This window comes from Aedes aegypti, chromosome 3, assembly GCF_002204515.2.
Source record: "Aedes aegypti strain LVP_AGWG chromosome 3, AaegL5.0 Primary Assembly, whole genome shotgun sequence".
Lineage (NCBI taxonomy): Eukaryota > Metazoa > Arthropoda > Insecta > Diptera > Culicidae > Aedes > Aedes aegypti.
The window spans coordinates 245,938,000-245,958,807 of record NC_035109.1 but is presented as its reverse complement, the minus strand read 5'-3'; the positions used below and the strand labels follow the sequence as shown (position 1 = coordinate 245,958,807).

Sequence of the window (20,808 nt, the reverse complement as noted above, 5' to 3'; positions counted from 1 at the left end):
TTCGACAGAAGCTTAGGAAGATACCGACAGAAGCTGAGGAAGCTTCCGACAGAAGCTTAGGAAACTTCCTATAGAAGTTTAGGAAGCTTCCGACAGAAGCTTAGGAAACTTCCTATAGAAGTTAAGGAAGCTTCCGCCAGAAGTTTAGGAAGCTAGCTCCCAGCAGAAGTTTAGGAAGCTTCCGACAGAAGATTAGGAAGCATTCGACAGAAACGTAGGAAACTTCCATCTGAAACGTAGGAAGCTTCCGACAGAAACGTAGCTTAGGAAGCGTTCGGTAGAAGTTTAGGAAGCCTAGGATGCTTTCGACAGTAGCTTAGGGAGCTTCCGACAGAAGCTAAGGAAGATTCCAATGGAAGCTCAAGAAGCTTCCGATGGAAGCTTAGGATGTTTTCAATGGAAGCTTAGGAAGCTTCTGGCAGTAGCTTAGAAAGCTTCCGACAGAAGCTTAGGAAGCTTCCGACAAAAGCATAGGAAGCTTCCGACAGAAGCTTAGGAAGCTCCCGACAGAAGCTTAGTAAGCTTTCGACAGAAGTTTAGGAAGCTTTCTGCAGTGACTTTAAGTTCACTAAATTCGTTAATGCTAAAAAAAAATAATGAAACTATTTTTTATAGCTTGTTTGCTCATATATTTTACCATTAAGCCCATTCTAAACTAGATTTATCGTAGATCTTCGGTAGGCCAAAGTAATAGACCTTTGGAATTTTAATCAACAATGACAGATAGGTCATAATTCACGAATTTTTGCACTAATATCCATGCATACTAAACCAATTGCAATAAATTTCCCAGCTTCGACGAATAACGATGTCTCGCCAGTCTCGGGAGCGTGAACTCGTGAAATTCCTATCGACTACTGGGTAACGAGACTTCATGCACACATGCACCCCAACCACAATGGCTGCACAGTGCAAACATCCCAACCCCTCAGCCAGTAGACTTGATTTATTTGTAAACAACATGATTTACAGTCTCACTACAGCCGACCGTGAATAACTGCCGCGCGCGCCCCATGTTGGCCACACCGATAACCCATATTTCAACGGTCGATCCAAACCGCGTCGCGAGTCTCGCGTCCCGCGCCGCCAAATGCTGCGCTGCGACGACGAGCATCGAAGCCAACATAAATTTCCGACATTACTGTACCACCCGACCACGACTCCAGAGCGAGCGGTGTGCCGCAGCCCAAGCATAGCAAATGAGGCGTAAAAGAGAAAATCCGAAAGCAGCTCAAGAGAAATCTGCATCGGAAAGAAATCCGAGGCGACCATCCATCCGTAACGCGCTTGCCGCAGCTTGAACTCGCGCCGAGATTATGCTAAACCGACCAATGGTATCGAACCGAAAGAGGGCGGTGTCTAATTGCTGAACAGCAGCACTCAGCAGCAGCAGCGGACCAGCGGGAACAAGAGCAGAGTGAGCGGCCGGCGGAAAAGAGACGACAAACTCTCAGCAGAAATCAAAGCGAGACAAATCCATATCTCGCAACGGCCGGCAGTCATATCTACTCTCTCGACCATGCGCATGACGCCAAATTAGACCTGATGGGCCACGGATATCGATGAGCAGCGGAACAAGTGAGAGCGAAGCCGCGATAAAATGTTTGACGGAGATGAAAAAGGACAGACAGGAGCAAGAGAAGGAAAACGAAGAAAACCGGTTGCGGTTGGGATTGCTAATGAGCGAGGAAGACCACGGAAGAATCTGTCTTTGATTTTTTTTTTGGGGAGAGAGGGAAATATGAGAAATACCTAGAGATATGGAGTTATCAGTATTGATAAAAGTTATACATTATAGATTGGGCTTGTAAAAAACTTAATAAATCTCTGTTTAAGCTATTGGCTACGGAGCTGACAGATCTCGAATCGCTTGTATTTGATGAAAATTTGAGGATCGGTGAACTGCTAGTTGTAGTTTCGTGAGTGATAGAAAAGTACAGCTGAAAGAAAAGTGGTTCAGGTAGCCTAAAATTCTCATAAACTTTTTAAGGGACGGTTTTGTTATTTAGAAACCAAATGTTTTCGTAAAAATAGTCGACGGACCCGCAATTTGTGATAAATTACGATGTACCAGGGAATTGAGAAATGTATAATTAACCTAGAGTAATACTGAGGACAGTCTTCGTAGACTCACACTCAAATCTCAATCACTGAGTTCTCCCGTGAGTGCAAACTCATTTGAGATACGCTTCGCCAAACTCACGCATGAGATATTGATGTCAAAATCAGTTGCTTACGCTCATGTTGAAATGATTCATTTATAAAACCTACCGAAAACACCGGAAGTACCGGAAATCTGGCAAAACCCAATGATATTGTTTACAATAGAAAGGTTTGTTGTTTTTCTGACAGAATAAAAAAGAATAAGTGCTGTGCATGAAAACATTATGGATATACAAGCCAATGAGTTAAACAGGCGAACCAACTCATGCAGCGATTTCTCCAGGAATTTCACTAGGGATTTCGCCAGAGATTCCTAATAGAATTCTTCCAGGGAGAGCTTTTGATCGTTACTAGATTTTTTTAGACCGGTTCCGGCTCCAGGAATACTTTCAGAAATTCCTCCAGGAATCCTGTGTGGTGGATACCAACGTTAAGTGGTTGCGACAAACGCAACCCGATAAGGTAAACATATGTCAGCAATCAGCATAAGTGCGATCACGCTATTCAGGGCGATGAGCGCCATTATGCTGAAGTAAGCAGAAATGGTCACGTAGCCATCACACTAACCAACTTAAACATAAAGGGACTAATGACGCTCGGGTTAAAGTCTCCCTCATCAAACAACAACAACTCAAGCGTAAGAAATTGAACGAATAAATGATTCGTAAGAAATTGAACGAATAGATTGATTCTTAGGAAATCCCTTAAGTCATATAAAAGATAAGTTCCTGTAGAAATCTCTCCAGAGACTACACCAAGTGTTGGGGCTTAGATCCACCGACCCGCAACATCGTAGGGGGGTTTAGGCCTCCGAAAGAACAATCCGTGTAAGTAGGGGATTCCACCATATCTTCCAACCATCCATCCTCTTATAGAAGAAACTAGCTCCTCTAGAGCTGCTTATTTGTTGCTAGGAGCCTCCATTTCCACAGGATGATCACATTGAAACACTCAATTAACGTTAAACACTATTTATTACACTTTACATGAACAATTACATTTATTTTAGACAGTTAAATATCTACATATATACAAATAGTTATTCGGATAAAATCTTGGTGACCGTTCACCGCCTTGCTTGAAGTAGCACTAAATTATAATATTCTAGTCTCCTACCGATCTACTCGTCGTGATCGTGTAACGATGACGTAATTACTTTTCTCTCTGCTAATAAATCGTCACTTTCTCATTTTCCCTAATAACTATGGCAGAGGTGTATTCCAGGGTGGGTAAAAGCCTCATGTCACTCCTAAACATACTCACCCACCCTGAAATGTCGTACATTTCTGAATAAATACTCATAGAAATCGTTAACCGCCTTAGTCCTTCGTGCTGCTGGTAGATTCCGCTCACCCACCATGTGTAATCGGCATCACCCTTACGAATTTGAGCGATATTTCCTGCCGGTTGGGGCGTGTATCCGAATGATCACGTCCATGCTGCCATACGCTGATTATGAATAAGCTGGTGTCTTATGATGTCCATGTACCCAGATGAGTTCCGAAATGTGTGGTAGTCGCAGATGCCAGACTCGTTGACGTGTTGTACATATTACGATAAAACGTGATGTTAGCATTCGAATGGTGTGAGTCCTCGACTGGACATATACTGATCCTAATATTTACCTGTGAGACCAAGGTTTTCCTCTTAATCAGTTCGCCAGTTTACTTGATGTTTGTAGCCGCATTGATTGGTTCCAGGAATAGATGAAGAGTTGGTAGTCGCATCACCAGTCAACTTTCATTCCTTTATGTTGTCGTGCAGATTTTGCTTCTGTGTTCCGTCGTTCTTGGTTGAAGCAGTGCGTTTCTATTTCCTTAATTTGATGCAAACATCCTTGAGAACACCTTGATCCCAGTTCCACTTGCCACACGTTATGATCCTTACGGATAGTTCCACCTAGACCACGTCCTTGTGGTTAGCATAGGATGAGGATGACTTCTTCGTCCAGAGCCATTGAGTTGATTGAACACACCGTATATCCTATCCAATCCGTATAGATTTCCAAAGAAACACCCTTCGTGCCTCATGATGGTCTGCCTCCGACATGGACACCCCTAGTGTCCATGATTTGGTTGGAATTTACCAAAAAAAATCCTTTCCTTCGTTGTGATGTCGAACACCGCCGTGTCCATACCATTGATTTGGTGGATGATATGGGCACCCCTAGTGATCGTGCCTTATGTCTCTGATTTCGTTGTCATGGGCACCCAGTGTGCCCTCCGTAGGATTAATTTCCATTTTCCAGCTGACTCCCTTGTCATTGATCGTACTGGAGTGATGATTGGTTTTCTAGGATCGTGTTTTCCAAAAGTATCCACGATTGGAGTCCAATTAGTAGTAGAGATCTCCTCGTTGTTGATCGTCGTATTCGTTTGTATGACCGAGAAATGATATTGGTGTAGTATTCTGTAGGAAATGTCTAGCTTCGCCAGACATATACTAATAAGCTGCTTACCTGCCCAAGCAGTAGCAGCTGCTGGGATTTTCCAAAACACGGAACATCTGTGTTCGTCCATGGGTACAGACTATCGCACTCCCTGTGCGAGTATGGAAAGCTTTAGCAGATGTAGACGTAGAATACACACGCATCAGGTCCACACGCCGTCGATATAGTTGAAGCAAATACCACACTGTTATCTCATCTCCAGGTATGGATGTATCCAATAGATGATAGGGTGATTGTGTTACCTTGCATAGACGGACCTTATTTTCATGTGAGATTGAAAGCCAACACCACACGAGTGTATATCCAGTTGACCTCCGTCCGTCGCGTAGATCGTTTTGGTTCGTTACGGGTTCTGAATTGGTTTGAAGTGGTATCGTCGTACGACCGATTTGAAGTAAGATTCCATTCCGTTCCGATAGTGTGAAGATCTCCGTCGTTTCCTTTGACAAAGATCTTTGAAAATCATTAACCGTCCCTTGACGATAATGGGTTGGTTGAAGACGCCGGTTACTAACTATGCCATAAGCAACCGTGTAAAACGTCTTCGTTCATTAGGTAAATGATGTTCCAATCAATTACCCTTCCTAAATTTGTGCCACTCCCAGTAGCACTTGGGATACCAAGTGGGTCACCTAGACCAATGGTATAAACCTCCGTGAGCACCTGTTGCTCGAATATTGGAATCGTGAATGAATTTCTTAGCATCAAGATCCAAATAGCTGATGGGATTCAGCAATGATGATAGTTCAAAACCTTTGGATCAGTAGGTAAACGAATGTTCCTCTACACCTTAAACCTTCCGTGATGATGATGACAATGATGGTCAAAGTGATGATGTGCAATAGTGTTGATCCGTCCTCCGCTCAGTGTGTATCGCAGTGACCATAGTAATAACGAACACGTTGGATGGACGAAATCGACCACAGTATCGATGTACTAAGGCGGTTAACGATTTCTATGAGTATTTATTCAGAAATGTACGACATTTCAGGTCAAGCTAATATCCCAGGCTTCATTCGCAATAAAACTTATTGGCTCCACCTCACCCCATCATCCCCACGGAGAAGAATATGATCACTCTCACCACAGAGGGAACAGACGAGAAATCATTATGTTAGAGTCTAGCACCAGAGATTACCTTCGACTGTGGACAACTCTTAGGCTCCAACACGTAGTAGTTTTGGGGATTCCATACGGGCTAGTTTCCCTGAAGATGGTCGAACAATGGGTTTCTTCAGTCCATTAAAGGGCGATTGGGTAGCTTCTTCGGGTTTCCATTGATCCATAACAATCCAATAACTTTCACGTAAAACATATATTTGGCGTTCACATTTATACATTTAACATGGATTTATTTTACACTATTTACAATTACAAAAGTTACTGGTTTTACAACATTTTACATTCAACACTTATACTGCCGTCCATGTAGACTCTGTCGTGGTTTCCTGTGCACTGAGTAGCGTTCGCATTCAAAGTAAGGAAAGATAAATTTACTAGCCTTTTTTGGGGGATCTTGGGGTGATATGGGATCGGATATTTTTTATAATTTTTGTATGCTTTTGCCTGTCTTACTCCCGAACATCCTCACCCACCCAGAAATTACACAAATTTCTGAATGTCTCGAATTAAATGCCTCCCGCATCGTAAATTAGGGTTTTAACCTTTTCAAGTCCCTGTTCCAGCGTCATATTATGACATTGCAATTTTTCCTCCGTGCCTATTGGTCTTCGTAGTATAGCAGGAGTAGCCGACTCCCATGTTGACCTTCGTAGGAATGATGTGTGGATTGCCTCTCCATCGTGACCGTTGATAAATATCGTGTATTATGATGGTACCCAGAGAGAAGAGGTGGAGTAGTATACACAAAAAGCCTTGGCTTCGGCCAGGCATATACTGCAAACTTTACCTGATGAAACAGTCTGATGAGCCTAACTAGTGTTATTGTTGCGTCGTTGTATTACTAATGCCTCAGAGTGATCTACATATAAGCCGATGTGCGTTTGTCGATGTTACTCGTATAATCTCCGTTTGTTGATATCGAAGATCTCATTCCGGTTTGGTGTGGGTTGTGCATCGTGTATTGGAGAGGAAATTTTGGTTAGAGGAGTGCGAGTGGTCCGTGCTTCGGCCGGACATATACTTGTGAAGTACTGACCTTAAAGAGCTGAGTGTATTGAAGCCTCTCCATATCCATTGGACCGATCAGCTGATCATGTGGAAGTGTTGAATCATAAGAACGTGTTGTTCTCCCGTACGCCAATCTGTTTACCGGTTCTCACCCACCATCAGGGGAACACTCCCTATGTCTGCGTGGCACTCTTGAAAATGTCCAAAAAACGAGCAAGGCAGGATCGTGTTGCTGTAGCCTACAGTATTTCTGACCCGTTGCGAATTACCGACTAAATGAGTGCTTGCCGGTGATCTTGAGCACCATTCATGTAATATAGTTTCCGTGTAGTGTATATTTGCGAGTATTGAGCTGTTTGACCTATCGGTGGACACGGTTAGTACACCGTGTACCACCGCGAATAACGTTTCGAATGATAAACCGTTCCGTCGTGTACCGAAATTGATTTTCCTTATTTAGTATCCTTTAATAGAATCATCTGATCGCCGTGTCTCCGTTAAATGCTAGTGTGAACTAAGAATCATCACCGCTGTTGATTCAAAGCCAGATTTTGAACAGTCCATGTGTTCGCCGGGAGTGAGAGGATTGTTGCACCATGCAACAGACGAGTCCCTGTGACCCGCATCCAGTGAGATGGGAAGCACCTTTTAAGCTCCGAATAACGATGAAGAAGAGTGGATACTTCATCGCCAATGTGTAGTCTCCGCCGTTGGAAACTATTTGGATTACCTTCGGATCTCCTAGTATCCGAAGAAGGGTTTGGACACCCCTAGTGTCCATCCAATGCACTTGAACTCCCTTGAGCTCAAGCATCCACCGTTTCCACCGTAGGAAACTATTTGGGTTTACTTCGAATACCCCCAGTATCCGAAGATGGGTTTGGACACCCTCGTGTCCATCCAGTGTACTTGAACTCCCTTGAGCTCAAGCATCCGAATAGGTAAATGAACACCCATGTGTCCACTGGTGAAATGTTTGAACATTCGTTATGTTCAAATTCATGATCCTGATGTGCTCAGATGCTCCTAGCATTCAAGCCCGTGGTACATTTTGTGTCGGAGAAATGTTAATGTGTTGATTACAGGTGTGTTAGAATTCCATCCACATGAATATCGCTGTAGGCCGCTCAATTATTGAAATTGTGATCGGTAATCGCAGTATTTCCTATATTGCCACGACAGAGCCGGTTGCTTGTATAGGATGAGCAGATCGATACTTGCGCTTATGCCGTTGGTGATTCGTTTAATCCTATACACCTGCAGTGTTGAACATCGGAGAAGACACCATCCAGAGAGTGAGTATGACGATTCAGCTAGATGAGTGACCATGTGCTTGTGTCTAGTGTTTCTGAGAACCGTCGAGCTGATCGTGATGTAGTAGTTGATGAAGCCAACTTGATCGATCGCCAGTGATGTTTTGCTCGCCGTAGTGTTGTGGGAGTACATAGGAGTTGAAGAGGATAAAATTCCAATTACCATGTGTAGATCTACGTGTGCTTCGGTAGACACACACTAAATCACTAACCTGGAAAACCATTGATGTAGCTGCCTCTTCGTACCAGTGCATATTCCAGTTTCATCCAATGCCATGTTGGATGAGTTGATGATCGAGATAGTTTTGGTGAGATTTGCTGCCGCCCCACCTGAGCTGAGAACCCCTTGAAGTTTCGCCAAACCGTATGACGTTGTGATGCAAACTAATCAGCCATGTTTGCTATCCCGATGTGTTCAGAGGATTTTGAACAATGTACTCCGATCCGATTCGGTATGGTCCGATGTTCCAATCCGATGTTGGTATGTTGCTCCCAAGTAAGTAGTGAAATTTGATCGAAAAACGGCGTTAGCATATAGAAAGGCGTAGCTTCGGCTAGACATACACTAAATGTAAATATTTACCTGTGGAAACAGCAGGCTTCGCTGACTTAGTGTTGTCCTTAGATGATTGTGGTCCGATTAGTCTCCCATAGTCGAGTATTCCCGTAATACGTCCACCAGTAGTTATGTAGATATGACTGATCACGAAAGCCAATTCCGACGTGAGCGAGTTGGCGCAAATTGCCTTAAGTAATGGTTGCTTCGGATGATATCCTTTGTCCTCTGTGTCCAGCCATTTTAACAGATGCTCTATTCGTTTTGCTCACGGTTTTTGTATCCATATGATCTCACAAATCATTGATTGTTACTTTTGGCTTGAAGATGGTGTCCTTCAATCCATCCCGTCCTGTTAGCACCTTTTCCATACGATGTCTAGCCCGTCCTGACCCATATCCGGTTCGAAGGACCATTATGTCGGAGTCTAGCACCAGAGATTACCTTCGACTGTGGACAACTCTTAGGCTCCAACACGTAGTAGTTTTGGGGATTCCATACGGGCTAGTTTCCCTGAAGATGGTCGAACAATGGGTTTCTTCAGTCCATTAAAGGGCGATTGGGTAGCTTCTTCGGGTTTCCATTGATCCATAACAATCCAATAACTTTCACTTTTTGGCGTTCACATTTATACATTTAACATGGATTTATTTTACACTATTTACAATTACAAAAGTTACTGGTTTTACAACATTTTACATTCAACACTTATACTGCCGTCCATGTAGACTCTGTCGTGGTTTCCTGTGCACTGAGTAGCGTTCGCATTCAAAGTAAGGAAAGATAAATTTACTAGCCTTTTTTGGGGGATCTTGGGGTGATATGGGATCGGATATTTTTTATAATTTTTGTATGCTTTTGCCTGTCTTACTCCCGAACACCAAGGAATCCACCAAGAAAATCTCTACAAAAATTCTTGGCTTTATCTAAGAATTCCTCCAGGGATCTTAAAAAAATACTCCTTGTTGGGAGATTTCGGACCTCGTAACAGAAGCTGCACGGTGTTGCTTTGTGTCGAGTTCTTTAAGAACTAGTCTTCTTAGTTAATTCTATTACAACAATCTTTATTCGAGTTTCCTAATAGAGGAATTTAATTCAAATGTCGCTCTCTTGCGACCGCAGACAAAGGGATTGGAACTCCTGAGAATGTAAGGCTAATAGATCAATACTACAATCTGGCGCAATCAATTCACAATTACCTATTGTGTTACTACCGCCTTGCACCTGGAGTACTGCCTAATCCCTGGAAGATTCCTTGAAGAATCCGTAGAATAAATTCCTACAGAATTCTTGGGTAGAATACCCGAGAAAATCTAGAGGAATTCCTGAAGAAATATCTGGAACAGTTCTTTAAGGAACCCATGTATAGATTTTGCTGATAGTTATTCTTGAAGACATTTCGGGGTTAATCTTTGGAGGAAACCCTGTAGAGATTTCCCTGGGTAAATTCCTGGAGGATTTTCTGGGGATATTTCTGTAGGAATCGTTGGAGGATTACATGGGTAAATTGCTGAATGAATCAAATAATGATTACCTGGGTTGATTGATGCAGGCACTTTAGGAGGAATGCCTGGAGTAGTCCTAAAAGGAATATCTAGAAGGATCATTGTGAGGACTATGCGGGAGAAAAGAGAATATTTCTGGTGAAATCACTGGATAATCCTTGGAGGAATCTGTGGAGAAATCGCTGTAGAAATGTCTGAAGGAATCCATGAAAATATTTTCCTAGAAGAATCTAGGTTGAGATATTCCTAATGTAATCCCTGGAGAAATTCTTAAGAGAATTTTCTGAAAAAATTCTTGGAGGATGATTCCATGGTTAATCTTTGGAGGAATTTCTGGAGAAATTCTTGAAGCGAAGGAATATTTAGAAAGCCAGAACAAATCTCTGAAGATATATCTAAGGGAATGCCTAGAAGATTACCCGGAAAATTCCTTGGAGTAATTCACTTAGCGATTCTCAGGAGGTATTCCTTCATAAATTCCTGGATGAATACGAGAAAAAATCGTGAAGTTATTTCTTGTCCCTAGAGGAATTTCTGGTAGAATCCCTGTAGTATTTCCTGAAATAATCCTTGGAGCGATCCGTAGAGGAATACATGGAGACCTGAAGAGATTTGCTTGCAGGTATTCTTAAAGGAATCAATGGATGAAATTGTGATGAAATATCGGGAGTAATCCATGAAGAGATTGTTCTAGTGTAACCCCTGGAGAAAGACTTGGGGACAAGTCTCTGCAAGAATCCATATAAAGTTTTTCCTGGATGAATCCTTGAAGGAGTCTCTAGCGGAATCTCTGAATAAATATCAGGATACATCGCTTGAAGAATCCCTGGAGGATTATCTGGAAGGATTCCTTAAATAACCCTTGGAAATTTTCTTGGAGGAATCCCAAACAAATACTGGAGTAATTTACAGAGGGTTCACTGGAGGCAATTCTGCGGAAACTCCTTGCGAAATTTCTAGAACAATCCCATTAGAGATTTTCCTGCAGAAATTACTGCAATAATCATTGGAGGAATCCCCGCAGGAACTCCTGGCAGAATTCCTGAAGGTATTGTTTAAGGTATTCCCGAAGCCCTATTGGAGCTGTTTTCAAAAATCATAGTGATCAAAAGTTCTTCCCAGAGGAATCCCTGTAGGAATCATTGGTGATATCCGTAGTGGTTCCCAGAGAAATCGCTGTAAAGATTACTATAAAGAAATCTTCGAAGGAATTCCTGGAGAAATCATAGAAAGAGTCTCTGGAGATATATCGGGAGGATTGTCTGGAAGAATCATTGGAGATTTTCCCAAAATTCTGGGTGATTTCCTGAAGCTCAATTTTGTTTGTGTTTATTTATGAGGTATTAAACTTAATTAGCCAATTCATTCGCCTCCAAAACCTAGAGCCATATTTGAACTGGTCCCAAAGTTGCATTTGCTGTCAAAAGTTCTGATTCACCAGCGATAAAACGTGTTTTTAATTGTAGGTGCGAAACGTGAATAATGGTTTGTCGTATGATGCCGTAAGCTCCTACGCATTTTTTTTTCTTGGCATAAATATAGAAACTCCTCTAAAATGACAGCAACAATTTCCTCAAGGACTCCTTTATTTATTATGCTCAGTACAGAACAATTCAAAAAAAAAAATTGCTATACAAACTTATCCAGATATTCTACATTAGTTTTCCCGTAAAATCTCTGCAACTTCATCCAGAAGTTTCTTAGAAAATAAGTTCTAGAATATCTTCATATTTGTTTCCACGAATAACACCAGTGTTTTTTCTTAGAATTTTTCCAAACATATTTCTTGCAGTAGGATTTGTGTAATCCGAAACAACATTATTTTTTATAAGTTTCGTTTGTAATCTATTGAATTGCTTAAATACTTAAATGGAGTCCTGAAAAATCTCTAGGTTTATTTCTGATGTATGTTTAATTCTTAAAGAAATCTATGCGCCATGTTTTATGTTTGCTATAATTCCCGGCAAATATCAATATATAACCCTTTGAATAATATCTATTTGATTCAAAGCCAGGATTATATACTGAAGCAACCTTTGCAAATTTTCAAAATCTCTGTGAGATATTTCTAGAAATCTACAACAAAGCCCTTATGAGTCATTGAAAGAGAATTTCTAAAGAAAACTTTTTGGTAAAATATTCAGCGAAGTCCTTGAGAATTGCCTAGAGAAATATTTGCAATAATAATGTTTTGCTTTTAGTATTTAATTCAGGGGAAATTCCTGAAAATTCAAATTATCTGAAACTTTTGAATGATAAAAGCATCCTAAAGGAAATCCAGCAAGAATTCCGGAAGAAATTTCTAGGGTTATGTCTCCTAAACTACTAAAGGTAAATCACTGGAAGAATCTCAGGAGTATTTTTTTTTTTTTTTAATTCAAGAGAGAATGCTTGGAAAAATCTCCCAAGGATTATCTTGGGGGACCACTACCAATGACATTGCTTGGAGATGTTCTTAGTTAAACTCATGGTTAAATTCTTGAGGAATTCTTCGATGAACTTGGCAATTCTGATGGAATGTTTTGAAGGGTTCTTTGAGGAGTTCCTACAGGTATCGGAAAACAGATTTCCAGGTTGCATTGCATAAATAATTTTCTGTGTTTGTTTTGGAAAAGGGATTATTGGAGGGATTTTTTGAAGAGCTTATAAAGTTATTCGTAGCAGAATCCCAAAAAAAGCTATTGATGACACTTTCTTAAGAAATATCTTGAATGGATTATTCTTAAGGTTATCTTTGAATGGATAACAAGGAAAAATAGAAAAAAAAACCCTAAAAAGTATAATACTTGAATGTAGATTCCAGGTGTAATTGGTCGGTGTTCAGACAGATTAAACCAAGTGTTTTTTAATGGTTTCAGAAAAAAACATATCCCAGGCATTTGAAATATCAATTTATTTGCATTATTATCTGTAATAATGGAGCATATCTATTTCATAATACATCTGTATCCAAATAGTATCGAAAAATTACAATTAATTGAGCCCTTGACGTATCTTTAGAAAGCCAAAATATCATCTAGTCCGGTCTGTCTAAACACCGACCAATTCCAGATTCCAATCCAAAGAAATTTATTGGAAAATGTTTAGAAAAAGTACCATCTTGAAGGAATCCTAATAAGTTTTTTAGTATGTGCTTGGTATAATTCCTTGAGTTGTTTGAAAGAAATTTTCTGAGTAATTTATGCAAAAATTTCTGAAAGCATTTTAAGAGTAATTCTAAAAGAATATCTTAGGAATTGTTGAGGATTCTTTGGAGAAATCCGTTATACTCCGAGGAACGATATATGGTATACCTCTAATGTGGTTATTCGAATCTCAGGAAAATTAAAGTGGGAGAATACAAAGTGAAATATCAGGAGGAATTCCTGTGAAAATATATGGAGCTCTATCTAAAGAGGTTCCTTGACGAGTTCTTCGAAGAATTATTTTAATATAACTAGTGAATCTACTTGCAATATCCTTGACAAAAACCTTTTGAGTTACGCTTTATCTCAAGATCCAGAAGAAAATGTTTTTAAGTTATCTTGTGCACTGCTCCGCAATCAAGGTAGGAGATTACGTATGATTTTAAGTTAAGTGAGTGCACCGTTTGTCGGGACTGCGAGTATATACTAGACATTATTGAAAAATCATGACTCACTTTTAAATATTTTTTTCCTAACTGGAGCTCCAGATCCTGTTACCAGACAGCAATAGCCAAAATAAATCATAATTAGTGACAGCTCGTTATCACAATACCCGATACGCTAAAGCACCGTACCTATACCATGGAACCACCAGTGGAAAAATTGTTTTCCTTCTCTTTATCTTATCACGCAGACATCTGAACTTCCAGTAATACCTGATTATATAGCGCTGTTTCCGAATAACAGTCCCCAGCTCGAGTCGTATAATTGTCAAACCGAGGCAATAAACCGAACTACAATTTCGTTTTGATTTGTACACACACCATCGCGTTGTAACTTCCGTCTACCATTTTTCTGTTCTACTATACATTGATGACTTGGTACTTTACAATCGAATTTATGCTTCATCATCTAATCACATGGGTTTATGTAACCAACGTAGCGGTTGAAGTCAATTTTTATATTGAAATAAAAATGCAACGGTCGCTTGGGTCAGTGAAGTGTATTCAATGTAAGTCAGCAATGCATTTAGGATCATAGGTGCACACTGACTGTAAAAATCAAGTTGAAGGCCATTGGCTGATAACGAGATTTGGCAGTCCGGTTCTTGCACAGATAAGATTAACATTCGTTTTCATAATGAATTTTTATGAACACTTTATGAGGTTTCGCTAGATTAGGGTGGTCATTATCACCAAAATATCAAATCAGGTGCCCATCGCTTTGTTAGTCATCAATACAACTCAATATTTCGTTGTTTAAGCACTGATACCAACATTCAAGCTTGAATTACCGTCCAACTACGAAGCATTGTATTTACTGACCTATCCCTAGGTTTCTACAATGAAACAAAGTCAATGCAGTGACTAAACCCTTTCAAAATCCCATTTTAATGCCGTCGTAATCGCATTGTGGCACGCTAGTCGTTATCAGTTAGGGTTGCCAGACGGAGCGACGATTGATCGAATCGGTATGTGGGTGCGCCAATTGAAATGTACTGAGTATTTTTTGACGACACGTGTCAATACATTGAAATACAGATAGAGTCAACTCTCCCTTACTCGATAAATCGTATCTTGATATCGAGTTAGAGATCCACACTAAAAGTTAGTTTATATAGCTATCTCGATGGTCCCTAAGATTGCATTTGCACTGGTTTTGTGTTCTATAATTCGGTACCTCCCTAACCCGATGGTCCCTTCAATATCGAGTAAGGGAAATACTGTATATATTAGTTTTATTTTCCGTTCGGAACATAAACCACTGCGACCAATATTTGATGTATTATAGTATATCCTGTGTCCTTTGTTCAGTGCATGTAGTCTTACTTTGTCACTATCGAGAAGTGATAAAGTATTTGGTTTTCTTGGAGTTGTAATCCCTAACTTGATCACAGGAAAGGATTTTAATTGGAAGTTTACGCCCAAGTAACAATTTTAGTTTTACGAATTACTTCCAGGGTGCTATAAATAAACGCCCATAAAACAGTCAAGGCACTGTCGCCTTCATCGATCCCCAAAACCTCTAGTAGACTAGAACGTGACTAGTTGGCCCACTCCGAAAGAGGCTATGAAGTGTATAATTATGTCACACGAATAAAGTAAAATAGCATTTATGGTAACTATTTTGAGGCCACCTGTTCTAGATGAATGTCGCATCATCTCGAATATGATTTTATCATAACGTCGATTTTGCCGGACTTATTACAACGTAAACAAAACAAAATAAGATTGAAAACACGTCTGTAATAATTAATTTCGTATTGATTTATATTCAAAGTGATAAATTTGGATTTAGTGCTCAAATATTTAGTGCCGAGTGAGATTTACTGTGAAATGTGATAAAAAAGAAGTGAAATTATGGGTGCCCCCTCTGAAAGTGGTATATTTAGAGATATTTAGCATTTGCTAAAATAAACCCCCAGGTGAAGAATAAAACATATTCAACATTTCTTGGTTAGATTGGGCAGTAATTGTGCTTTAAACTATATTCAGTCAGTTTGATCATCACACCTTAGCATAAAATGATCCCTTGACAAAGTCAAGAAATGACACCGATCGACTCATGTTTTTCCTTGTCTCACGATTATTCTCGGCAACTGGAAAACCGTCACGTTTACCGTTAAGTCACCAGTCACCGTGCGGCCTCCATTCACCGTGCACACATACAAATTCCAACAGAATATTCATACAATTTTCACAAATTATTCTTTTGTCAGTAATATAAGGTAAAACTGATGGAATAAAGTAGTTCTTGTCACAAAGCTTCTGAAAACCTGGTTCTAGTAGTCAAAATCATGTGAATTCTGTTTAATAATGGGATATTTTAAAACTATTAGTAGAAACGCCAAAAATTCACATATTTCATTTTAACGTTAGAGCATCAAATTTTCTAAATTTCAATAAGTTTTCGCCGTAGATACTTCTAGTTACATGTATTTCATCGTATGAACCATGAGATTTTATGCAAATTAGATTTTTATTGTTGTGTTTCAGTCGAAACACAAATGCACGGTGAATGGACCCTTTTTAAAATTTATGGTTCCTATAACCGTGCATTAGTGTAAAAGACTTAAAACCATTGGGTAATATTGAATTTATAGTTATGTTGTGATTGAACTACTCCATATTTAATTTTTGAGCGAATATGAAATGGATTGGACAAAACAGTCAAACCTCGTATAACGATTTCAATGAAAAAATAATGATTTAGTCAATTTTTCAAATTTATATGTCTTTCACTGTAAAATAAGGTTTTAATTCCCTTTAAACTGAGTGCGCACACTACTAGCAACTTATTTGCTTCAACAACGTTTCTTCAAGATACAAAATTAAATCATGACGAAAACTATACGCACGGTAAATGGTGCGCCAGTGTGCACGGTAAATGGTGACATAGCACGGTACCAGGCGACCTTAACATTACATTTGTAAACATAATTTATCAGTATTTTTTGTTATGCATAGTTAATTTTAGATTTTTCCCTGAATTATGGTATAATTATACGCCTCGTAGTGGTATTCTAGTTCGCTTTAAATTATTTGGCAAAATAATATAATTTTTTGAAGTGCAGATTTTTCTTAAATGCACGGTGAATGGTAGCTTGACGGTAACAAGGTTCAAAAGGTAACAACGACTAATATGTGTTTCTTTGATTTTCTCTCTTCGTTTGAAGCAGACAGGATTAGGGTTCTCTGGTAGTTCTTTACTAGCGTTGGGCAGATTTGACAAGAGCATCGATGTTACTGAATCGATACAAATTTGGTATGCCGAATCGATTCATGGTTTGAATCGAATCATTAGATACAAATTGTCCACTTTATAGTAGCTTGAGGTGTCCCGGGACCCGAAAATGGTCATCCGTAGGGTTAATCAAATGCAGGACATATGATTATCCAATTCAATCGTTTCTCAAATGGTTTACGCTGATACGTTTGTCTTAAAATTCCATGATATAGTGGCCACATTAAAACCGATTCCGGAAATTATCTGTGACTTGAAATACTATACACTTGTATGCACTACTGTATACATTTATACACATATATATTATTTATACACATACTATATATATTTGAAAATTTAACATACGTCCCGGTCTTTTGAGGAATAAACAGATATGTTCCATTATCTTAGAAAATAAGGAAAATTGTTGAATATTTTGAATGCTTAGGGTACGTTTTTCTGAAACTACTAAAAATACTTGGTCTAGTCTGTCTGAAATAACAAAAAGTGTAAATATTCACAGCTAAACTCTCCACGAGTTTTTAGTTTACATTTAAAAATAGTTAAGTTTACATTTTAAAATACCTTTGAAAACAAGTTTTAGCCTAGGACAATCTGGCTAGATTATTCCCTTCCCTCTCATCCAGTAGGTATCATATCATCATTATGCTTTCCCTTTCCTCGTAGCGAAGAAAATGGACGTGGCCGGCAATGGAAATTGTCATGCCTTTTCATCTTTGTCTTACGATTGAACAGCTATTTTATTGAAAACAGTTTTTCATATGCAATTGGAGGATTTCCAGGACTTGTCAGAACTTGCCTTGGGCGGAATTATACTTTAATAAAGCTTTTAATAATCTCTCTAGTTGGGGCCCAGATAGCCGTAGCGGTAAACGCGCAGCTATTCAGCAAGACAAAGCTGAGGGTCGTGGGTTCGAATCCCACCGGTCGAGGATCTTTTCGGGTTGGAAATTTTCTCGACATCCCAGGGCATAGAGTATCTTCGAACCTGCCACACGATATACACATGCAAAAATGGTCAATTGGCATAGAAAGCTCTCAGTTAATAACTGTGGAAGTGCTCATAAGAACACTAAGCTGAGAAGCAGGCTTTGTCCCAGTTGGGACGTAACGCCAGAAAGAAGAAGAAAGAAGAAGAATCTCTCTGGTTAAATCTTGAATTTGTTGGGATATTTTCAAAAAATTATCATCAGAGATTTCGAAAATTTCTTAGAAAACTTCATTGGAATTTTTTCGGAAACATTTCACGAAGAAACATTCAAGCGCTCCCCCCTTGGGGAAGAGAATAAGGAGACTTGCATGCATTTTCTCATAGGGTATCATTGAAAATCCCTTCAAGATGTTTTTAAGTATGCATTTATATAGAGCTACAGGAATTATTCTATTTATGTCAAGTATGCCCTTTGAGATTTCTCTAAGGATTTCTTTTTGATAGTCCACAAAGAATAAATTCGTTAATGATTTTTATAAGGCATTACAGCAACGATTTTTCCTGCGATAAATGCAACTATTTCTTAGGAAACTTATAATCAATTTTGTCAATAGTCTGCCAAAGAATTTTACCAAACATTTTAAGAAAACTTCAAGAAATGTGTATCTCGTTCTCTGATAATTTTGGTAACTTTAAATCAGCTGATCGACGAAAGAAAAATCGGGTTGCGTACAAGCATGAAATTGTAGTGAAATTAGTGAGTTTCTCGAGGAAAAAATGGGTCTTCATCTGTGAAAATGCTGAATTAAAAATTTATTATAAAATTCGTATATAGAAGTAAATCGTGAACGAAAATTTTTCTTTGTTTGGAAGTGTTTATCGCAATGAGCGATAGAAGTTGGTTTTCCCGTCCTCAATTAAGTGAGCGGATGGACTGAACTTTGGATCTGACTTTCCTGAAGATTATGAAGGCTCGCGGTTGCAGTTCCTTGGAGAGTTTGAATTTACTATTGAAGCTAACGACAGAAGTGACCGAAAGAATCGAGAAAGATCCATCTGCTAGTGCTGCAGTTTAAACTTCATTAGAAGGCTTCTGTAGCTGCATCAATGCCTTCAGATTGTGGAAGCTACTTAGGAACTTGGTGAGAGGTTTCCAAGTTTAACTTTATTTGATATATTATAATGGTTTTGCACATTTGTTTTAATTTATAGGAGAGAGTTTAAATTTATGTATAACGGGAAAGGGGCAAAATAAATTTTCATCTCATTTCAGAGAGTGAGCAAAGGCGCTTAAACCAAGGCTTTAGAGCCAGGACATGAGGAAGAAATGCCTATGTCCCAGCCTAGGAGAACATCAATGGAGTGTGCATTAACTGTCTTAGCAACGCCACTCCCAACGATTTTACCTTTAACCCTGAATTGAAACGGTTAGTACGGTTGTCTCCGTTTCTTCCATTCTGAATTGAAAATATTATGGCTATCAGTTTATTTATGCGTGAATAACCTGATCACCATGATTTTTATCAATTATCTTCAACCCCAAAGTCTGCACAGTGGGCCTGGCCTTTTTAATATTTGTATCATATCTCTGATATTCTGCAAATATTAATGCTGACAAGAAAATACCTGAAAAAATTTAGGTATTTCCAGAATGCTTTTCAGTACTTGCTGTGCAAGCGCTTAGATTGGCGCTTAGATTACCGCTTAGATTAGATTAGATTAGATTAGATTAGATTATGAAAAGCTACGACAGAAATGCACATAGTCATCAACCATCATCATCGCGAAAACTGATGACGATGATCGAAAATGTGAACATAACTCCAAGGTCTCCTGTCATTTGACCTGCTTTGTAAAATGGCTCATAGTACTTTTATGTTTGGGATGTATTTTTTGGGGCTAATGAATTCAAAGGGAAATCCTCATATTTCATCATGCTTTGGAAATAGAGAAGGATGGCCGAAGATCTAATTAATCAAGTAAAACAATTTTATTATTACGTTGAAGTAGTGTATTTCGACCACTCACTGTATAACAGTTAGTCGTTAGTTGTGAGACAAATAAAAACTGATTTCGACCGAAATGAAAATGGATGCAACAAATGTAGGCAACGGTTTGTAATGATTTCATTTCATATGTTCAAATGCAAGATCAAGATTTATCAAAATCTTATAGCACAATGCGAAAGCCGTGTAGGGAAAGAATTGTTTGACATCGGTTTGTATCAGCAATTCTCACTGATCAAAGCTTAATACAATGGATATTAGGATATCACTATTCTTAAAAAGGCGCTTTAGAGATGATCCTTTCATAAAAAAAAACGAACTGAAAATATGAAATTTCCCGTTTTTAAATAGGGTGCCGGTGCCATTAGTGGACTACCTAAGCTATAAAAAATCATAACAAAATAACGAAAAGCCTTAACAGAGATCTTTTTGTAGTGTCCGCTCTACAGAGCCTTCACTGTTTTCTGAATATACTGTGGTCGAATACCAACACTTAAGTACATGTAGAACAGTATAGCTGAGATCGGAAATAAACTACATTCGATCGTTCACTTTCGTTTGTACCGAGCTGGAAGATAGACGTTCGTCTTTATTGCTGCTGAACCCGAAAACCTCTACCAAACTACCTCTATAACCCTGTGCTAAAATTGTAAGTGCTGGACATAAAACTTTTAACGTCAATAGAAAGATTTCAACCGCTACTATATGGGAAAAATATAAAAAGAGTGATAATACCATTTTTTTTTTAACATAAAATCGCTTGAGCCACTATTAGTACACGTGTTTGAGTAGATGCGCTAGTGCTCCAGTAGTAGACGTTCGGGAATGATACAAGGAATTTTAAACAAAGTGGTAAATTTTAACACAGGTTTAACATTTTTCC

The 20,808-nt window shown here is 39.1% G+C and overlaps 1 protein-coding gene across 1 annotated transcript in view; it reads right to left on the bottom strand.

The window, feature by feature from the left end:
* The window catches only part of LOC5566583 (putative transcription factor SOX-15), a 220,892-nt gene that overhangs the window by 87,241 nt on the left and 112,843 nt on the right, over positions 1 to 20,808 (bottom strand). The gene's annotated exons all lie outside the window — the stretch shown is intronic.